The 17110-nt window shown below is 40.3% G+C and overlaps 1 protein-coding gene across 1 annotated transcript in view; it reads right to left on the reverse strand.

Moving 5' to 3' along the window:
• tmprss7 (transmembrane serine protease 7) overlaps positions 1-11342 on the reverse strand; it is a 98807-nt gene extending 87465 nt beyond the window's left edge. The window contains exons 1-3 of the mRNA XM_059650272.1: positions 11254-11342; positions 10214-10289; positions 6540-6657 (exon numbers count right to left, since the gene is read on the reverse strand). The gene's annotated coding sequence lies outside the window, so the exon portion shown is untranslated. The remainder of the gene's footprint in view (positions 1-6539; positions 6658-10213; positions 10290-11253) is intronic.
• Between the last annotated feature and the right edge of the window lie 5768 nt (positions 11343-17110).

The following is a 17110-nucleotide window of genomic DNA, read 5'->3' on the forward strand; positions in this document are numbered from 1 at the left end:
AGAAAACCTGTGACAACCACATCGCATGTGTGAATAAACAAAAATGGCTTCAATATGCTCCAAGGCTTCTGTGTTGTTGACCTTGTCCTGCTAAAGCAACAGTAGAAATGTTCAGCCTTTTCTCCTGCCTAGCATTGTTGCCCAGGTCTCACCACTCTAGATGATGCAGGATAGATATATTCCCAGCTTGGTGATGGAGTCATGCAGCATAGAAGAGGCCCTTTGGCCCATTGATTCTGTGTTGACCTATCCCACATTCCAGCATTTAGTCCATAGTCTTGACTGTTATGGCATTTCAAGTGCTCGTGTATGTATGTTTTAAAGGATATGTGGCTTTCTGCTTCTACTACCCTCCCACGCAGTGTATTCCAGATTCCCATCATCTGCTGGATGAATTTTCTTTCCTCAAATCTCCTCTAAACCTCCTATCCTTCACTTTAAAATTATGGTTCCTTGTGTTGACCCTTTAACTAAGGGGAACAGCTGGTGCCTATCAATCCTTCCATGTCTCTCATAATCTGATATACATCAGTCAGTTATCCCCTCAGTCTTCTCTGCTCTAAAGATAATAATCTGAACCTAACAGTCTCTCTTCATAGCTAAAATGCTCCAACCCAGGCAACATCTTGGTGAACGTCCTCTGCACCCACTCCAGTGCAATCACATCCTTCTTACAATATGTGACCAGAACTGCACACAGTACTGCAAGCTGTGGCCTAACCAAAATTTTTACAGCTCCAAAATAGCATCCTGCTCAACCAATTTATGCCACAAATGATAAAGCTAAGTGTCCTATAAACCTTCTTAACTACTCTATTAAGCTATCCTCCTGCTTTCCAGGATGAGTAGACAAGCAGCCAAAGATCCCTCAGTTCCTCTGAACTTCCTAGTGTTTTCCCTGTTATTGAGTACTCCCTTGTCTTGTTACTTCTTCCAAAGCGCATCATCTTACTCTTTTCAGGGTTAAATTCCATCTGCAACCGATGTGCCCGTTTAACCAAAACTTCTACCTCTTCTTGTACCTAAGATCGTCTTTCTCATTGTCAACCACACGGCCAATCTTTCTGTCACCTGCAAACCTACTTATCCCCACCTACTGGTGTTCTCAGTCAAGTTGTTTAATATGCTTTTCCTCAGCTGATATTGTCACATTGCATGGAAACAGACCCTTCGGTCCAATTCTTCAATACCAACCAGATCTCCCAAATTAAACTAGTCCCATTTGCCTGCATTTGGCCAATGTTCCTCTAAACCTTTCCTATTCATGTACTTATCCAAATGTCTTTTGAATGTTGTAACTGTATCTGCATCTACCGCTTCCTCTGGCAGTTAATTCCACATACGTACCATCCTCCGTGTGAAAAATCTGCCCATCAGGTCACTGTTAACCTTTCCTCTCTCATCTATGCTCTCTAGTTTTGAACTCTCCTACTGAAGGAAAAGATCTTTGCTATCTACCTTATCATGCTCCTCATGATTTAATAAACCTCTATAAGGACACTCATTAACCTCCTCTAGTCCGGGGAGAAAAGTGCTCAGCTACAGGATTTGTGATGCATGTGCTGATTTCAACTTCAAGCAACGAATTGCTGCTGCTTGCATAGCTTGGAAATGTTAAGCTATCAACAACCTCCAACATCAAATTGTCAAACAGGCAGACGGTGACATTGCATCTTCCTGATGTTGATCAAACCAAACTCTATGCAGCCGTGAAACAGTCTGTCCATTTGCCACTGAAGGTATTCCCCGGGATGACATGCTAATGCAGCACCATTGTTGTACAGTTACTCTCTGATGGGGATTTAGCAAAACCTTGTCTTCTATCAGTTCTAGAAAGTAAGTCAACAGCGTTTGTCGAAGATGTGAAGGCATATGTCAGCAGCATAGAGAAGTACATGCCAAAGAGTGTCAGTGCCAGAACACGTCCATGTCTGACCCCACTGCGGATCACAAAAACATTTGAGGTTATACTGTTATATCTGACTTTACCGATCACATTGTCATGGAAAGAGTAGATCACATTGGACAGCTTTGGCAGGCAGCCAATCTTTTCCAGCTGTGTAAATAGACCACATCTGCTCACATGGTTGAATGCCTTAGTGAAACTGTTGACATCACCATATAGTGGTCTCTTTTAAAAACAGGAACAGGCCGTTTAGCCCACTGAGCCTGCCCTGCCATTCAACATGATAGCAAATCATCTCCTCAGTGCCACATTCCCGCATTATCACCATACTTTTTAATGTCTTTATTTGCAGACACTTAACTGATTTATGTATTGAACCTACTCAATGATTGAGCTTCCACAGCCTTCTGGGATAGAGGATCCTAAAGATTAATGCTCTCAGAATGAAGAAGTTCCTCTTCACCTCAGTCTTAAACAGCCTGTCACTTATCCTGTGATTATGGACCCCTAGTTCTAGAACCATCAGCCAAGAGATGACATCCTACCTATTTCCAAGTGTCATATCCTGTTAGAATGTTATAGGATTCAATTAGATCATCCCTCATCTTTTAAAACTTTAAGCGCTATCAGCCAGTTTCCTCAAGCTCTCCTGATAAAACAATCCCACCATCCCAGATGTCGATGTGGTGAACCTCAATTGAACACCCACTATGGCAAGTCTGGATTTCCTTAGATAAAGAGACCAAAATCATACACAAATTCTAGGTGAGGCCTCACAAAGCTCTATCCAACTGGAGCAAGACATCTTTACTTCTATAATCAAATCACCTTAGAATAAATGTCAACACAATGCTTTCCTTCCTAACTGCGAGCTGCATCTATAAATTTAGTGATTCATCTCTGTTATGTTTTATTTACACCATAAATACTCAAACATCGTGGTGGATCATGATATTTGCAGTATATAAGTTTTTACAGTTTATCAAGCGTGCTGGTGATAAGGTGCTGGTTAAAAAAACAGTTTGCTTAAATTCAAAATTGATGAAAGATGTCAAATGGATGCTTCATATCTTAGTATTGCAACTGCTCTGTCCAAAACCACAAGAAATTACAGACAGTAGGACCATAAGACATAGGAGTGGAAGTAAGGCCATTCAGCCCATCAAGTCCACTCCGCCATTTGATCATGGCCGATGAGCATTTAAACTCCACTTACCCGCACTCTCCCCGTAGCCCATAATTCCTTGCGAGATCAAGAATTTATCAATCTCTGCCTTGAAGACATTTAATGTCCCAGCCTCCACTGCGCTCCGTGGCAATGAATTCCACAGGGCCACCACTCTCTGACTGAAGAAATGTCTCCTCATTTCCTTTCTAAATTGACCCCCTCTAATCCTAAAGCTGTGTCCACAGGTCCTAATCTGCCAGCCTAACGGAAACAACTTCCCAGCATCCACCCTTTCTAAGCCATGCATTATCTTGTCAGTTTCTATTAGATCTCCCCTCAACCTTCTAAACTCTAATGAATACAATCCCAGGATCCTCAGCCATTCATCGTATGTTAGGCCTACCATTCCAGGAATCATCCGTGTGAATTTCCGCTGAACACGCTCCAGCGCCAGTATGTCCTTCCTGAGGTGTAGGGCCCAAAACTGGACACAGTATTCTAAATGGGGCCTAACTAGAGCTCTATAAAGTCTCAGAAGCACATCGCTGCTTTTATACTCCAACCCTCTTGACAGAAATGACAACATTACATTCGCTTTCTTAATCACGGACTCAACCTGCAAGTTAACTTTTACAGAATCCTGGACTAGTACTCCCAGATCCCTTTGTACTTCTGCTTTATGAATTTTCTCACCGTTTAGAAAATAGTCCATGCCTGTATTCTTTTTTCCAAAGTGCAAGACCTCGAATTTGCTCACGTTGAATTTCATCAGCCATTTCCTGGACCACTCTCCTGAACTGCCTAAATCTTTCTGCAGCCTCCCCACCTCCTCAGTACTACCTGCCTGTCCACCTAACTTCGTATCATCGGCGAACTTCACCAGAATGCCCCCAATCCCTTCAACCAGATCATAGTTGTGAATCCAGTTGATCCAGTTGTGAATGCAGCCCAGACCATCAGGAAAACCAGACTTTCTTCCATTGACTCTGTTTATGCTGTTTTAGGAAAGCAACCAACATAATCAAAGGCCCATGTCACCTTGGCAATACTTTCTTCCACTCTCTTGTGTTGGGTAGAAGATACAAAAGATTGAAAACACATACCAACAGATTTAAGAACAGTTTCTTCCCTGTTGTTATCAGACATATGAATGGACTTCTTTATTAGAGTTGATATTTCTCTGCAGCTTCTCTGTTGCTGTAACAGCATATTCTGCATTCTTGTCTATTACCCTGTGCTTATGAAACATACGAGGCATCTGGATAGCACACAATACAATACTTTACACAGTATCTTGGGACGTGAGTCAATAATAATAAATCAAATCAAAGCATGGGCAAAAACACACAACTCTCTTTAGACACCAATACATCCCTATGTCTCATCATTTAAGAAATATTCTGCCTTTCCATTTTTTTTTCTACTGAAGTGAATAACATTGCATTTATTGACATTGTATTAACACTATCAGGTCCGAGCCCACTCAGCTGTCCTGTCCAAATTCTCCCAGAACTCTTGTTTGCATCCAGTTTGGTCTTTCATCAGTTTTGGAAATACAGCAAACTTTGTTTTAACTGGCATCTTAACAACTTTTGATAAACCAGCAAAAATAGTATACCTCAAATACTGTGATATGCTGCAATATCTGGGTATTTATGCTGTAAATAAAGTTTAACATGATGTGTAGACCCCTGCATTCTGTTTTGATTAGTTACTCTGTATTTTTACATTGATTTTAGGATTTTTTTCAGGAATGTTGATGTCTGGGTTGATCGCGGTTATGTATGCCTCTTGATTATCTGGCACATTTGATCAACCAGCACACTCCTGGTCACATAGGTGCCAGTTAATAAAAAAAAATTACTGTATTCAAATTGCTTCCAACATTTACAAATCATTTACATGAATTATGAATAATTGTGCACCTTGCACTGACCCTTGCAGTAAACCATTACAACAATCTGCCTTCTGGAGAATTGTCCATTTGTTCTGAGTTGCTGCTTCCTATCTATTCAACCCTTATTAGTGCATTCTCCCATTCACACAGACTTTAATTTTATTGACTAACTTCTTGTGTGGGACCTTATTGAATACCTTCTGGAAATCAAAATACACCATATCCATTGATTGTCTTATGCCTGTGCTAAAAGTAACTACTCAAAAATAGTCAACAAGTTTTTTTATATAGAATTTGGAGCAGCAAAGTGGCTCAGTGGGTAGCACTGCTACCTTCGAGCGCTAGGGACCCAGGATCGATTGTAGCCTCAGGCAACTGTCTGAGTAGAGTTTGTTCATTCTCCCTGTGTCTGCATGGGTTTCTGGCAGGTGCTCCAATTTCCTCCCTCAGTCCAAAGGTGTGTAACTTAGGTGGATTGTCCATACTAAATCACCCACAGCATTCAGGGATGTGCAAGCTAGTTGGATAAGCATGGGAAATGTGAGATTACAGAGATAGGGTAGGGGGAATTGGTCTGGGTGGGATGCTTTTCAGGGGGTTGGTGTGGATTTGTTGGACCAAATGGCCTATTTGCACACTGTGGGGATTCTATATAAAAAAGTTTGCCAAACATAAGTTTATTTTCATAAATTCACGTCAACTCTGCCCACTCCATTTTCTTTCATTCTTTTCTAAATGTTCAGTTACCATATCCTTTATAGTAGACGCTAACATTTTCCCTCCTACTGATATCAAACTAACAGGTCTATAGCTCTCCATTCTCCCACTTCATCCCTCCTTAAATAGTGGAGTTATATTTGTCACTTTCAAGTCAGCAAGAGTCCAGAATCTATAGAACTGTCACCAATGAAAGTCACCAATGGATCTACCATCTCTGTTGCTACCAACTTCAATGCTCTGGGATGAAGCTCATCACATTCAGGAGATCTATGAACACTCAATCCAGCTAATTTTTCAAGCTGCACCTCTTTACTCACGCTAATATAATTTAGGTCTTCAGTTACTCAAGTTACCTCATTGTCTAGTATTTCTGAGACTTTTTTCTGTGAAGACAGACAAAAAGCAACTGTTTAGTTTTTCCATCATTTTCCTGTTCTCCATAATTAACTCCCTTTTTTCCATTTATAATGCACTTATAAGATAGGCCACGTGATATGTCAGAGAATTTACAGTGCAGCCAGACTGTGGTGTGTAGGGTGTTTAACAACAACCACAATGACCCAGTTATTGGATTTTAATCCAGCTATTAGCTGTTCTAGTCGACAGAATCTGTTGTATGGACGGTATTTCATCTCTGTAGATGCAGTCTGTGGTATCTGTTGGTTGATGGCCAACAGACACTGTAATATACCAGGAATGTAATCCAAATAAATTTTGTGAACAGCCAAGGAACAAAGGAAGATCTATTTAGGAATTGCAAGTGGACAGAATTATGGCAGATGGCATCCAATAGAGGTAAATGCAAGGTATTATACAGTGAAAGAAAAATGAGATACCGGCATACTTACTTAATAAATGAGTTTGGAGTAGATGGGGTTGAAAGAGATCTGGAATAAATACGTCAATCCCTTGCTCCCAGCAGGAAGCCATGAAGGCCAGGAAAGGGGCCTACAAAATAGCAGCACTCTGTAACAAATAGTGGCATGTAAAAGTCAAGCTAAAATTGTATTCTGCTCCAGTCATGGTAATTCTTACACATTTTGCGAATGTTTTCTCACTGAAGCACAAAAGCAGCATTTAATTCTCTACAGTGCAGAGGAAGGCTGCAAGATTATAAGAAAATGTTAAAAATGAGAGGCAAACATATGTACACAAGTTACAAACTAGAATGGAAACTTCACACTTATGTAAAGGAGGCGATGGGTACAAAGTGTTAAATCTTCAAGACTGATGTCAGAAAGATCAATATCTGAAATGCCATTCTAAACACAATACTAGCAGCTAAAGTTTAAACTGTTTATAGGATGTTGCATTAACAGAGTGTAGTTGGAAGAAGAAGGTTGAATGGCCCTTTATCTATATTAAATTGTGATCGTAACGAGACTCACAGTATAATAAACGTGTGGAAGTTTATTTCTAAATGGCTACAAATGTAATATAAAAAATGCTATGAAATGTTCATACTCTGAAAATGTCTGAGTTTTAACTTTACCAAAATCATACAATTATCCTTTCAAAATAATGCAGGTTCTGAAATTGTTCATAATGTTACGACAATGGGTTGAGCCTTAAAATACTATGGCTGTTTTTAGCCCTTAATTCCAAAATGTGTTTTTTCAAAAGAGGGCTACTACAGAGACAAGATAACTGCAGATGTAAATTAGTAACTGGCAAATATTCCAACTGAATAGAATATGCAAAGAAATTTCAAATAGACTGGACTGTTATCTCTGGTGATTAAGAAGGTAAAAAAGGGCCGACAACCTATTGCTCAACATCAAGCAATCCCCTGTCAGTTATGTCCCAAACTGAGGGCACATTTTGGATTTTCCCTTTTGAAGAATATACAAGGATAGGAGTTAAAAGCCAGTTTTAATTCTACTGGTATAACACTGGTTGGAGCTGGAGGAACACGGCAGGCCAGGCAGCATCAGAGGAGCAGGAAAGTTGATGTTTCAGGTCGGGACCTTTCTTCAGAAATGGGGGGGGCGGGGAAGGGAGCTGGGAAATAAATAGCGAGAGGAGGAGTGGGGCTGGAGAAGGTGATAAGTGAGTGCAGATAGAGAGTGATAGGGATTAGTCAGTGAGGTGGGAGGCGTGGATAGGTGGAAGAGAAGATGGACAGGTTGTGTCAAGTCAAGGAGGCAGGGATGAGAGGGAGGGTTGGATATGGGATGAGTCTGGGACTGGGTAGATTTTAAAACTGGTGAATTCCATGTTTAGGCCATTGAACTATAGGCTCCTGAGGTGGAATATGAGTTGCTGTTCCTCCAGTTTGTGAGTAGTGTCATTGTGACACTGGAGGACGCCCAGGATGGACATGTCACCCAGGGAGTGGGAGGAGGTTAAATGGCTTGCAACCGGAAGATATTGTTGTTTGTTGTGTACGGAGCTCTACAAAATGGTCTCCAAGTTCAAATTTGGTCTCACTGATATAGAGAAGGACACATCGGGAGTAGCAGATACAGTAGACCAAGTTGACGGATGTACAGGTGAACCCCTGTCTGGTGAGAGGTTTGTTTTAGGCCTTGAATGGAGGTGTGGGGTGAGGTGCAGGGGCAGGTGGAGCACTTCCTGTGGTTGCAGGGAAAGGTGCTGGTACGGTGGGGCTACTGGGAAGTGTGAAGCAGATGAGAGAGTCACGGAGAGTGCAGTTTCTATGAAAGGCAGATGGGTGTGAGGAGGGAAATATCTCTTTGGCCGTGAGGTCAGATTGTAGGTGGTGGAAGTGGTGGAGAATGATACGTTTGATATGGAGGTTGGTGGGGTGATAGGTGACTACAAGGGAGATTCTGTCTTTGGTTTTGTTGGGGGAAAGGGTGTGAGGGCAGAAGTGCCGGAAATGCAAGAGGTGCAGTTGAGGGCATTTTCAATTACCAGAGTGGGAATGTTATGGTCCTTGAAATAGAAGGGCATCTGGGATGTGCCACAGTGAAACACCCCATCTTGGGAGCAGAAGCTGAGGAATTGGGAATATGGGATTGCATTCTTGCAGGAAGGTGGGTGAGAGGAGGTATAGTCTAGGTAGCTGTGAGAGTCAGTGGGCTTGAAATAGATGTCAGTTTCAATGTGGTCACCAGAGATGGAGATGGAGAGGTCCAGGAAGGAGAGAGAGGTATTGGAGATGGTCCAGGTGAACTTGAGTTTGGGGTGAAAAGTGTTAGTAAAGGGATAGTGCCAGTGTAACAGCAGAAGAGGTACTTTTCCACGTATCCTACGAAGAGGCAGGCATAGCTTGGACCCATATGGGTGTCCATGGCCACCCCCTTAGTCAATGTTGTCTCTGACTCCAGCGTCTGCATTTCTTGCTATCTCTTCAATTCTGCTGGCATGTGTTAGTGGGACTGAACACTCTGTGTGCATCATCCTGCATTCAAGCATTAGCATGGCATGATGATCACAACTGAAGAATTATTCCCTAGTCACTCTTTAGTTGCAGGTAAAGATTCTCTCACTCTGAGTGCTAGAAGTCAGGTAGCTAGCAGTCAGGCAAAAGAGGAACAGAAAACAAAATGATCTTCTCTCATCTTGAATGTTGGAATTCAAAACTGGTTGAAATGTTGGAGAGAATTAATCTTCAGTTGAATGGGTCACAACAAAATGGTCTTTATTCAAGATTATACCAATGCAGTGTGGGAGGGACCACAGAGTATGCCATTTACAGCTCAAAACAACATATTTATATATGTTTGTGTCACAGTAGTTACATTAGTACAAAATATTCTATTCTGTGAAAACAATTTCTGTGAAAACAGAATGCAGTTCATTTTCTTGTAAGGTGCTGTGTCCTCTAATTTCAACAGGACTTCCACTTCTGTGTTATCTTCAGGGCTTATCTGTTCCTACCATCTGCTCCTAGCACCCAAGCCTTTCCTTATTACCAATTCTTGTGTGACTATCCCGATTGATTCCTATGGCCTCTGAAACTTATGCAACTGTTGACTATTTCCTCATAGATGCAGTTAAACCGCTGGATCTACACTAACTAATTCCTTACATGGATACATCTCAGCTAACTGTTAACAGCAAACTGCTTGCTGTCTCCTGTCCACCATGCCCCAAAACATTCTACATGCTATATTACTCCAACTTTGTACCCAACTACCATTCTTCAACAGAACCTCAAGCCATTTGCAAAACTAAAGTTATTCAGCTGGCAATGCCAATGTCACCAGGAATGTCCACTGCAACAGCTAAAACATTAAGCTATCTACTCTTCATGAACAATTCAGAGACTGATCCATATAGTTGTTTTTTAGCTTTTATCTTTAGAGCTCATCTTTTATTTTTAATCTGCATGCATGTGTGTTGCATTTATATTTAATCTCTCGGGTAGGAATAAATAAACTGACTCTTTTTACTAATTCAGAAACCCGGATAAATTGGCTCCTTTTAAAACATTACCTCATAATGTCTGGGAGAAAGGCATCCACAGTGAAGAAATTCATTTCTAAATTAACCTTGTTGCAACCAACTGAGGAGGTGAGTAATTAAGAAGGGAAGCCGGTTCATTGCTACTCACCTGGGAGCTTAACAGTCAAGGATATATCATCCAAAACTACAAAACATTTTGGAGGCTTGTCCAGAGTCTGGGTGCACTAGTAATTAAATAGAAGATAAATATAATAACACAAATTTGTGTCCCATTTGAATTTCATTTACATATAAATTTAAGTCCAATGATTCCTATTTTACAAATGAATAATGTTTAAATAGCCTGTGCTCAAGCTTTAATTTATTTCTTTTGCACATTTTCCTTTCTTCTACTTTTGTATAACTGTATGCTAATACTTTTTAATATACTGCATTCATTCATCACCACAAAAGTAAAATTGCTAAATTAAGCATTTATGAAACTATGTGCAGGTCGGGGGTATAAGTGAGAGTTGCAGAAAGAGGTAGGCTGATTTGTAATTATCCCAGATATAATGGATGATGCTTTTACATTTAGAATTTGCTTCACTATGTATTTTTATAATTGTACTTAGGATCCATTCTGCAAATATTTATACTGTATGTTGGGACAGATTCCACCATAATTAGAATAACAAAATACAATACTACCTAAGTAAACTTGGACATGCATTTGTATATTGTCTTTAATCTAGGAACTTGTCCCAAAACTCTATAGAAGAGAAATTTATTTGGGCATCAAGAATGCATAAGGGGATAATGAGAAGGATGACAAAAAGTATGGGCAAAGAGTTGGATTAAAGGAGATGGTGGTGCACAGAAGGCAGGAAAATAAGCCCATCTGTTTCCTCTCAATCATCAGTAAAGTGATGGAAGGTGTCATTAACAGCGCTATTGAGCGGCAACTGCTCAGAAACAACCTGCTCAGTGACACCCAGTTTGGGTTCCGCCAGGGCGACTCAGTTCCTGACCTCATTACAGCTTTGGTTCAAACATAGATAAAAGAGGGCAACTCCAGAGGGAAGGCAAGACCAACTGCCCTTGAATTCAAGCCCATCTTTCATGCAATGTGGAATCAAGGAGTCCTAGCAAAACTACAGGCAAGCAAGGGCAATCAGTGGGAAAACGCTCTATTGGCTAGAGTCATACCTGGCACAAAGGAAGATGGTTCTGGTTGTTGACATCAGACATTTCAGCTCCAGGAAAATTCTGCAAGAGTTCCTCAGAATAGAATCCTAGTTCAACAGACACTTGGGAACACCACCAGCTTCAGGCTATTCTTGAAGTCACCTATTATCCTGACATGGAAGTATATTCACCATCCCTTCGGTGTCACTAGCTCACAAACTTGAAACCTAAACTAAATGGACTGCAGTGGTTCAAGAAAACAGCTCCCATCACCTCCTCGAGGGCATCTAGGACGGGCAATAAATGCTTGCCCAGCTCACATTCTATTAATTAATTTTTAAAATGGATGAATGCCTTGACATTGTGACCTGAATATAAAGCTGGCTGAAGGGTGATGTCATATTCCTGCAAACTGAAGCTACCTCTCACCCAGAGCATCACAATGGGAGTGGGGCTGTTATCCCTTTGGAAGTGCAGGAATTACGTTGCAGGGAGATTATGGCTGAAGAATTGTATTTTGTATTTGTTTAGTCCACCAATAGTGGACGTGGCTTAAAAGGATGATATTCACTTTACAAATTGATTGAATTCCACATGATTTGAGCTCTTCATTAGAAACCCAAAAAGAGCCTGAATCGACACAAATACTTTTCCCTTCACTTTTTTCAAGATTAACCAAGTTGAACAATAAACTCGGGCAGATGATCATGGGCTTCTGTTTTCTATCACCATTCCATTTCTTTCAAAAATAGACAAAAAACCATTAACCCACAAATGTAGGAAATCTGAAATAAAAACAAAAAAATCTGGAAACACTCAGATGAAACATACCATGTAAATCAACTTTCCACCATGGTTAAGTCATCAAAATTGGCAAGGATTAAAATTTTAGAAAGAGAAAGAAGGAATGATTGATATTAAAAGAAACATGAAAGATGGTCTATAAAGTGTTTAAAAGGAAATTCAAAATGACTAAATGTCTAAAATAATATTGACATAATGTCTTTGGAAGATGCATTGGAAGATTTAAAGGCATTAGAGACAAAAAAAACTAAGGCAATGGCAGATGTTCGATCTGAAATCGTAAAAGGAGCTGGCAGAGGGGAACATGATAAGACAGCCGGAGGTAAAGAAATGGGCTGATACAAAAAAATTTTCCCTTAACTCATGAATATTTTCTTGCAAAACTAAAACAGCAAAAGGTAGTTAACAAAGTAATTTACTGAAATAAAATTGCAGAAGAATGGAACTATATTGATTACATTTTTCACGAACAGTGGAATGTGCAGAAAATGGTTAAAGTTCTTTCAGTTGTGCTTTTAATGATTAATGACAGGAGAGTAGTTGGTGCTTGCATGATAATGATAGAGTAATAGGCTCTAAGCCACTTATCAGTGAAAAGGACACCCGGCCATGGATGATAATGGAAACTGAAGGAATTGTGGAGAATCTGATAATGTGACAGCAGCTGTGGGAGGAGAACAGATGTACAAAGAAAAACAATGTCAGTCTAAGTGTCTCATCTTCAATAATTGTGGCTTTTTATTTGTGAATTATCACATATTCTATGGCTTAAAATGAACAACAAAACTTCAGCTTGCATTGTTGTCAAGGACATGAATGTTATATTCCTGATGTATGGAGACACCTTTATCCAATAAGAGACTAATTTCAAGGTTCACTTAATATGAAATCTCATGCATGCATGACTGCGGATCACATGAAATTGTTCTTAACCAAATTGGAATTTGGTACAACAGTGAAATCATCAAGTAAATGGGACAGGGGACATTCTTAATAGCAGTCTAATAATAAAAAAAACTAAAGGTCAAAGGTTTGATTAGACACAGACTGGGCTATGAGCTAATGGAGAAATTAAATTCATATTGCAGGGTATGCAAAGCAAATTTCTCAGGTGTTTTTTTCACTAAGTGACTAATTCAGAGCAAATTGCTTGTCATTGCAAGGATTTATTATCATTCAGAAACTGGCATTTTAATGACCTCTTTGATATATTACCAAATCATGGTATCAATTGCTAACATTTAACATGCACTTAGATCCTTATGGCCTACATAAAGTGACCTAGCAAAGAGTTTCACATTTAAAAAGAAGATGATATCTTCAGGCATCCAGGCCATCTTACTCTGAAACCAACAGATCAAGCATAAACAACACTTGTAATACAGGTATTAATTTCAAAGGAACATTTTCAGAGTCAATGTTTTGTTACTCATGCTTCTTCTGTTATAATGACTAGATTAAAGAGATCACTTTACTTACCAAGGAGGGGCTTCCTGTTAGGAAGCTGGCAACATTTTAAACAGTTTTACAATAAAAGTTCAACTTCAAAATCCACTTCTCCCATGGCCATTACCTACATCATGACTGTAAAGTAACAATAAAGTTAAGAATTATTACTAAAAGCCTTGAATGTTCTGAATTGGCTATTTCCCATTTTTTAACACCTAAAAATATTCAAATTCAATTTCTCCTCAGTCAGCAAATAAAATTCTATGACACAACTGTTGTTATTGTTCTTGGTTCTACCTTACCACAAACCCCGTAATAAATTACAGCAGTAGACAATAAGCATATAAGTAAAGATCAGAAACTTGTAAAATTGGCTCCAGCAATTTTCTACAATAATATAATAAAGTAAAGCACCGTGGATGCTGGAGATCTAAAACCGAAACAGAAATTCAAAGAGTCACCAGATTCAGACATTAACTCTGCTTTCAGCCCACAAATGCTGCCAGACCAGTTGAGTTTTGCCAGCAATTTCTGTTTTCATTTCATTCTCTACAACAAACTCGGGCGAGTCTCTGAATAACCTGAATCTTAAGCACAGCATTCTTTCAATTGCCTCTGAACACCCTCTTGCCCCAGCAAGTACTGAGCTTCAGATCTCAACGTCGAAAATTCCATGGAACAATCACAGCTCCTCACCAGATGAATCACTGCACAACTGCCTGTCTCAGCATGTGCATGGATCCACCAGGTGGCAGTGTAGGTGTTAGCTGTCGTTCATGGTTCATTCTTATTTTGGTGAATCCCATTCCAGACACTTGAGAACAGTATGCAAAATGAGTAGGTTTGCAACTGAAAATGACCGCTGTTGCTTTTAAGATTCTAATAAAGTGCCACGTAGCAAATTTCCATGTTGTTCAGGACTGTAGAACAACAGGAGAATGTCTTGAAGAGTGCAACTTCCAACACAATATGTACAACTTATATGAGTGATTGGACAATAATGGATCAAGCTGCCATAATATTACCCTTGGCTCATCATCAAACATGGATCACAATACAGTAGCATGTTGCAAACAAGCGCACGGCTATGATTTTCCCTGAATTGGCCAATTAATGGCCAAACGGTAAGCAGCAATAGGCCTGGCCTCAATCCAATAGGATGGTCCTCTAACCATCTGTCGTTGCCTCCCTCCCAAGCAATCGAGGAGCAGCACTTTCTAGCTCACATAAGAGAGAGGGCACACCTGTACTTTGAAGCTGTCTACAAGTCTTAAGTTTTCAAATTTAAAAATATCTTCAGCAGCTGGGTCACCACAATGGAGGCTGAGCATCTTCACAGGATTACCAAGGCCACAGGTAAGTGAGGAGGACCATGAAGCCTGTCTAAAGCATAGCCCACTACTGCCCCCTCCTGCCAGGAGGCTAACTCCAGGTTAGTACTGGAAGTATCAATGACATTTCTGTTTTATTAGAAAACTGTTTCTAGGCTTTGGGCTGACTCTTACCAGAAATTGGCTAAGTGTCATTCTTAGTGAATTTCACAAAGGGTTTCTCTCCATGAGGCTTAGTGAGTTTTTCGTGCTAACTTCCCAAACTCACTTCATGCATTATGCTCTTGAAGCGTTCTCACACTGCATTGTAACTTTCTAGGCATCCTGACTAGTCTGTACCTTTGGAGTTGGGGTACTGGGCAGCGGCTGTTAATTCGCTTCATGTCACTTAGTTTTGCTACCTGTCATCCCATCGCAAGGAAAATGGCACAGGGCAGAATGGAGCAGCAAACCAGATGGCAGCATAAAAGTTTCACAGTCAGATACCTCTGCACTCATGCCCGTCAAAGGCGTAATATTCTTTCCTGATTCTTTAGAGCAATGACAGAAGTAATTATTTCAACTGCAAATTCAATAGATGTTTTATTATTGATTCCACTTCTGGAAATGTCATAAACAGAAATCAGTCATTTCCTGAAAGCTACTTTGGCAGGATCCTGTCATCAGCAGCACATTGTATTTCTATTACTGACTTTGCCGCCTTCCACCATTCCAATGTCTTGGGTTAGGGATTGATTCCCTTAGCCCAAGGAAGCAGTTCACTTAGCACAGTCCAAAATATATCATGGCAGCAATTCTGAGAAGGGTCAGGTTTCAGCAGCATATATCTTGTAAAGTTTGACATAATGATTGGGTCCATCCGAATGGCTTAGTAAGGCATCAGATAACAAGGAAGGAATCAATGGAGTGAGGTATTAAACCACGTGCACACAACTATCACACACTGTCGAAGTTAGGAATACAAGCTCACAAGAATCATTGAGAAATTGAGAAAAGCACACTTTACTGGATTCCTCTCTCCAAGTGTGGGCGTGTGGTCACGTGGTCACCAGACTGTACACATGTCTTTGAGCTGTTGCATTTGGCTGCATTGTAGGCAGCAGTCTGAGAAACCACAGACTAGTTTACGAGCTAACTTGAGTGTAGAAGACAAGCTCCCAGGTAATGTGCAAACTAATATAACTGTCATTGACGGCTGAAATAAGATGCATTTCCTGATTTTGCTTGTAGCTTGGATGCAAAGAGTAATAAGAACATATCAATGTTGCAAGTTACAATTGGGCAGGTTTTCTTTGTTCTACACAGATCTTTTTCAAGTTTTCTAGTAACTCATAAGTATGCTACATTTAACGATTCTATCTCACTTTACTGTTTGAATTTGAAGGAGATGTTGGTCATAACTGATAAAAACACCACTCAAACTTAAAGCAATTTTCTCCCTAAATGATTGACAATGGCTTAAATCTGGCCCTTAGTGAAGGCAGATCAATCTATTAAACTGGACCTCAACTAATTCATTTGAAAGCATTTATCATATCACTGAAATATTTTGTGGAATAGTTTACGTACTTAGTACTGGAAGCATCAATGACATTTCTGTTCTATTAGAAAACTGCATCTAGGCTTTGGGCTGATTCTTACCAGAAATTGGCTAAGTGTCATTCTTAGTGAATTTCACAAAGGGTTTCTCTCCATGAGGCTTAGTGAGTTTTTCACGTTAACTTCCCAAACTGCCTTCATGCATTATGCTCTTATTGTTCCTCACACTGCATTGTCACTTTCTCCATAGGCAGAAGTACTTGCTATTGCCAGGGTATCACATGATTCCTGGTGCTAATGCAAACCCCGCATCTAACGCCCAGCCATGCGCCTGGTTAAACACTGTCAGTCCAGACACTCCCTTCATCCTGTGTGTAATGGAAGAGTAAAAAACCATATCAAAGGGTGGCACAGTGGTTAGCAGTGCTGCCTCACAGCACCAAGGAACTGGTTTTGATTCTGTCCTTGGGTGATTGTGCAAACACCACGCAGACATTCTCCTAGTGTCTGCATGGGAATCCTCCCACAGTCCAAAGGCGTGTAAGTTAGATGGATTGGCCATGGGAAATACAGGGTTAGTGGGATGATGCGTTTCTGGGTGCAATGCTTTCTAGGGGATTGTTTGGGTCTCAGTAGGCTAAATGGCCTGCTTCCACACTATGATATTCAGTGTTTCTCGGGGGTGATAAAGTGGCACAGTTGGTACATCACTGCATATAGCTATCATTGTTGACAATCCAAAACATACAGTTACC

Source organism: Stegostoma tigrinum, chromosome 12 (assembly GCF_030684315.1).
Source record: "Stegostoma tigrinum isolate sSteTig4 chromosome 12, sSteTig4.hap1, whole genome shotgun sequence".
Taxonomy (NCBI): Eukaryota; Metazoa; Chordata; class Chondrichthyes; order Orectolobiformes; family Stegostomatidae; genus Stegostoma; species Stegostoma tigrinum.